The sequence below is a fragment of the Salmo trutta genome, unplaced genomic scaffold (genome assembly GCF_901001165.1).
Source record: "Salmo trutta unplaced genomic scaffold, fSalTru1.1, whole genome shotgun sequence".
Taxonomy (NCBI): Eukaryota; Metazoa; Chordata; class Actinopteri; order Salmoniformes; family Salmonidae; genus Salmo; species Salmo trutta.
This window is the reverse complement of record NW_021823010.1, coordinates 4,145-10,045: the sequence shown is the minus strand read 5'-3', so window position 1 is coordinate 10,045 and position 5,901 is coordinate 4,145. Positions and strand designations below refer to the sequence as shown.

General features: G+C 44.7%; 1 pseudogene; it reads left to right on the top strand.

Annotated features, from left to right (window-relative positions):
• The first annotated feature begins 1,603 nt into the window (after positions 1 to 1,603).
• Positions 1,604 to 4,248, top strand: LOC115188239 (interferon gamma 1-like; annotated as a pseudogene).
• The last annotated feature ends 1,653 nt before the right edge of the window (positions 4,249 to 5,901 follow it).

Here is a 5,901-nt window from a genome sequence, read left to right as displayed (position 1 = left end):
GACAGGGCTCTGTTCCTCTAGCAACACAGAAGTCAACAGACAGGGCTCTGTCTCTAGCAACACAGAAGTCAACAGACAGGGCTCTGTCCTCTAGCAACACAGAAGTCACAGACAGGGCTCTGTCCTCTGGCAACACAGAAGTCACAGACAGGGCTTCTGTTCTCTAGCAACACAGAAGTCAACAGACAGGGCTCTGTCTCTAGCAACACAGAAGTCAACAGACAGGGCTCTGTCCTCTGGCAACACAGAAGTCAACAGAAAAACCCAAAGGGCTCTGTCTCTAGCAACACAGAAGTCAACAGACAGGGCTCTGTCCTCTAGCAACACAGAAGTCAACAGACAGGGCTCTGTCCTCTAGGCAACACAGAAGTCAACAGACAGGGCTCTGTTCTCTAGCAACAGCAGAAGTCAACAGACAGGGCTCTGTCCTCTAGCAACACAGAAGTCAACAGACAGGGCTCTGTTCTCTAGCAACACAGAAGTCAACAGACAGGGCTCTGTCTCTAGCAACACAGAAGTCAACAGACAGGGCTCTGTCCTCTAGCAACACAGAAGTCAACAGACAGGGCTCTGTCTCTAGCAACACAGAAGTCAACAGACAGGGCTCTGTCCTCTGGCAACACAGAAGTCAACAGACAGGGCTCTGTCTCTAGCACACAGAAGTCAACAGACAGGGCTCTGTGCTCTAGCAACACAGAACTCAACAGACAGGGCTCTGTCCTCTAGCAACACAGAAGTCAACAGACAGGGCTCTGTCCTCTAGCAACACAGAAGTCAACAGACAGGGCTCTGTCCTCTGGCAACACAGAAGTCAACAGACAGGGCTCTGTTCTCTAGCAACACAGAAGTCAACAGACAGGGCTCTGTGCTCTAGCAACACAGAACTCAACAGACAGGGCTCTGTCCTCTAGCAACACAGAAGTCAACAGACAGGGCTCTGTCCTCTAGCAACACAGAAGTCAACAGACAGGGCTCTGTCCTCTAGCAACACAGAAGTCAACAGACAGGGCTCTGTCCTCTAGCAACACAGAAGTCAACAGACAGGGCTCTGTGCTCTAGCAACACAGCTCAACAGACAGGGCTCTGTCCTCTAGCAACACAGAAGTCAACAGACAGGGCTCTGTTCTCTAGCAACACACAGAAGTCAACAGACAGGGCTCTGTCCTCTGGCAACACAGAAGTCAACAGACAGGGCTCTGTTCTCTAGCAACACAGAAGTCAACAGACAGGGCTCTGTGCTCTAGCAACACAGAACTCAACAGACAGGGCTCTGTCCTCTAGCAACACAGAAGTCAACAGACAGGGCTCTGTCCTCTAGCAACACAGAAGTCAACAGACAGGGCTCTGTCCTCTGGCAACACAGAAGTCAACAGACAGGGCTCTGTTCTCTAGCAACACAGAAGTCAACAGACAGGGCTCTGTCCTCTAGCAACACAGAAGTCAACAGACATGTATACCAACCTGAACTTTATTGCATCACCAAAGAACTTCCCCAGAATGTGTCTAACTACCTGTTTCCTAGGGATTCCAACCCAAGACCCCATGCTCTGCTGCAAAAAACAAGGTGTTCAGTGGCCGTGTGTTGGTGTGTGATTTAAAGGAAACTTCGCTCAGTCAGAGAACCCACAACCTCACACCTCTATCGTTTCTGCCTCTGCCTCAACTATATAAATACTTGTCTGTCTTAGCCTCAGCATCAGTCAGACAGACACAGAAGAACAAGACTTGAGTAGTGTCAGATACAAAGCGGTCTCGTTAAGTCAACTCAAGTCAAGGCCTTTGACTGAAGTTACCGTACACCGATTGAGGACTATTGAGCTTTGAGGGAACTTCAGCGTGAGGTTGAGGGCCATGGATGTGTTATCAAGGGCTGTGATGTGTTTCTGCTTGATGGGCTGGATGACTTTAGGATGGAGTAATGCTGCTCAGTACACATCAATTAACATGAAGAGCAACATAGACAAACTGAAGGTCCACTATGTAAGTATCATACACATTATTAACTGGGGAAACAGGGGTTTAGACAGACAGACAGACACAGACAGACAGACAGACAGACAGACAGACAGACAGACGACAGACAGACAGACAGACAGACAGACAGACAGACAGACAGACAGACAGACAGACAGACAGACAGACAGACAGACAGACAGACAGACAGACAGACAGACAGACAGATAGATATAGATAGATCATAGATAGATATAGATAGATAGATAGATAGATAATGATAGATAGATAGATAGATAGATAGATAGATATAGATAGATAGATAGATAGATAGATAGATTGGCCTCTACTGACTGTGTTTGCATTAGCAAACTTTAGACTCCTCCTTCCTAATGGGAGGCCAACAGTAGGACAGAACAGGGAGACCTCCGTCCTAATGGGAGGCCAACAGTAGGACAGAACAGGGAGACCTCCTTCCTAATGGGAGACCAACAGTAGAACAGAACAGGGAGACCTCCTTCCTAATGGGAGGCCAACAGTAGGACAGAACAGGGAGACCTCCGTCCTAATGGGAGGCCAACAGTAGGACAGAACAGGGAGACCTCCTTCCTAATGGGAGGCCAACAGTAGAACAGAACAGGGAGACCTCCTTCCTAATGGGAGGCCAACAGTAGAACAGAACAGGGAGACCTCCTTCCTAATGGGAGGCCAACAGTAGGACAGAACAGGGAGACCTCCGTCCTAATGGGAGGCCAACAGTAGAACAGAACAGGGAGAACATTGGATGTTGATGAGTTAGAGATAAAATGTTTGACTAAAACCAAGAGAAGTTCCACACTTCCTGCCCAAGCAGGAAAGACTTGTCAGTGAGACTGAAATGAATCTGAAAATGATGACATCATCATAACAGTGCATTTCCAGGTAGGCCCATAGACACCAGACCTGGCTCAAACACTTCCATCTGAGGTGAGCTTTAGCTTAGATGTAGTTTGGAGTTTGCACGTTTGGGACTACTCCATTGTTGCCATTGTACCTGACAAACTAAATTATGTATTTTAAGTTATTTGACATATTTAGCCCAGGTCTGACAGTCACTATACTTGTGATTAGGGGTAGAAGAGTCCACTATATGCAATACACTGTGACAAGTTGAAGGAGAAAAGCAACACCACTGATTGTCATCATGTCTTACTCTTTCAGAAGATCTCCAAGGACCAGCTGTTCAACGGAAAACCTGTTTTCCCCAAGGACACGTTTGAGGTAAGATATAGTTACATTGTTATCCCTTTCAGGCTAATATCACCAATGTGGAACTACTGCTTACCCTCGGGCTAGGCTGGAGACAAAACTACGTTTAAAGATATTAAAAATATTCTCCTTCCTTCCCTCCATCAGGACAGTGAGCGGAGGGTGTTAATGAGTGTGGTTCTGGACGTGTATCGGAGTATCTTCAGCCAGATGCTGAACCAGACGGTGGACCAGGAAGTGATTGAGAGTCTGAAATATGTCAAGGGGAAAATTCAGGATCTCCAGAAACACTACTTCCTGAAGAGGATACCTGAGCTGAGGACACACCTGCAGAACCTGTGGGCCATCAAGGTGAGCTTCCCTCCATGAAGTAGAACACAGATCTGGTATAGTCGACTTTCACATGGTCATCGCTTAATATGTTAGCAGATGAAGACACATAGCAATGACATGTACTTCTGCATATTAAAAAAAAAAAATGAAATTAAGGATATGTCAATTAGAATGAAACATCCCATGGACTACGCAACATTTAAATCAGCAGCTTTCTGCATTAATAATTATCTTGCACTGTGCTACCATCATCATGACTGTAGTATAGTCTACTGTATAGACACCATCATTATGACTGTAGTATAGTCTACTGTATAGACACCACCATCATGACTGTAGTATAGTCTACTGTATAGACACCATCATCATGACTGTAGTATAGTCTACTGTATAGACACCATCATCATGACTGTAGTATAGTCTACTGTATAGACACCATCATCATGACTGTAGTATAGTCTACTGTATAGACACCGTCATCATGACACCTGATGAACTAATTACCTGATAGTTAATGCCTGTATCTTCTGTCTCAGACCAGTAACAAGACCACAGTCCAGGGGAAGGCCTCTGTCCGAGTTCATTAACCAATCTACGAAGAAAGCCTCCAAACTGGCCCTTAAGAATCCATCTAAAGAAGGACAACCGCAGGAAGAGACGGCAAGCCCAGAGGCTCAAATCAACACATCATGTAGATGACCAACCGTGTCTACGGTGAGAGGCTAGGTGTAGGGTTGAAGTTACAAACCGGGAAGCTGATCGTGGGGTCAGTTAGCATTTCCCCCTCTAACGGTGAAGGTTAGGATTGTGGGAAGGGGAGCTGATTCTAGATCTGTGTGTACATAGGGGAAAACTTCCCCCCGGGGCCACAGTGGAGAGACATATTGAAGTTACATATGTCTTATGATACAAAACCCGATTTATTTGTTAAGATAGTTAATCTATTATTAAGTTATTTATTATTGTCAAAAGAGTAAGTTATTTTTCATGAATCAAAATACATTTTGTTAATTTATATTTATTATTCATTATCTAAAATGTTTTTTTTTAAATAGTTATTTATTGCAGATTATGCAGGATCTGTAAAATCTATGACTGAATAAATGGACACTGAGGAAACAATTCTGATGACTGATGTTATCTATCTACACCACACACACCACACCACACACACACACACACACACACCCACACACACACACACACACACCACACACACACCACACCACACACACATACACATACACACACACACACACACACAAATCTATGTATGGTGCTGTATGGAAATATCACACATTGGCGGACTGACTTTTATAATTGTTCTTGTATTGAAACCAAAACCCTCCCCTGCATGGGGCCCACACAACGGCTGGGGCCCACACAACGGCCGTGTCCCAAATGGGCGGCCCATAGGGTCCTGGCCAAAGGTAGTGCACTATATAGGGGCTAGGCTGCGATTTGGGATGCCCACAAGATAACACCACAAGACATCCGTCCTCAGAAACATGAATAAACCAAATACACTAACCTAACACTTGTGTTTATAGGGTTAAGATCAACCCTTACTGTTGAAGTCTGAAGTTTACAGTCATTAGAGTCATTAATAAAACTATTTTCCAACCACTCCACAAATGTCTTGTTAACACACTAAGGTTTGGCAAGTTGGTTAGGACATCTACTTTGTGCATGACACAAGTCATTTTTCAAACAATTGTTTACAGACAGATAATTTCACTTATAATTCACTGTATCACAATTCCAGTGGGTCAGAAGTTTACAAACACTAAGTTGACTGTGCCTTTAAACAGCTTGGAAAATTCCAGAAATTATGTCATAGCTTTAGAAGCTTCTGATATGCTAATTGACATCATTTTAGTCAATTGGAGGTGTACCTGTGGATGTATTTCAAGGCCTACCTTCAAACTCAGTGCCTCTTTGCTTGACGTCATGGGAAAATATAAAGAAATCAGCCAAGACTTCAGAAAAAAATAGTAGACCTCCACAAGTCTGGTTCATCCTTGGGAGCAATTTCCAAACGCCTGACGGTACCACGTTCATCTGTACAAACAATAGTACGCAAGTATAAACACCACAGGACCACGCAGCCATCATACCGCTCAGGAAGGAGACGCGTTCTGTCTCCTAGAGATGAACGTGCTTTGGTGCGAAAAGTGCAAATCAATCACAGAACACCAGCAAAAGACCTTGTGAAGATGCTGGAGGAAACAGGTACAAAAGTATCTATTTCCACAGTAAAACGAGTTCTATATCGACCTAAGCTGAAAGGCCGCTCAGCAAGGAAGAAGCCACTGCTCCAAAACCGCCATAAAAATGCCAGACTATGGTTTGCAACTGCACATGGGG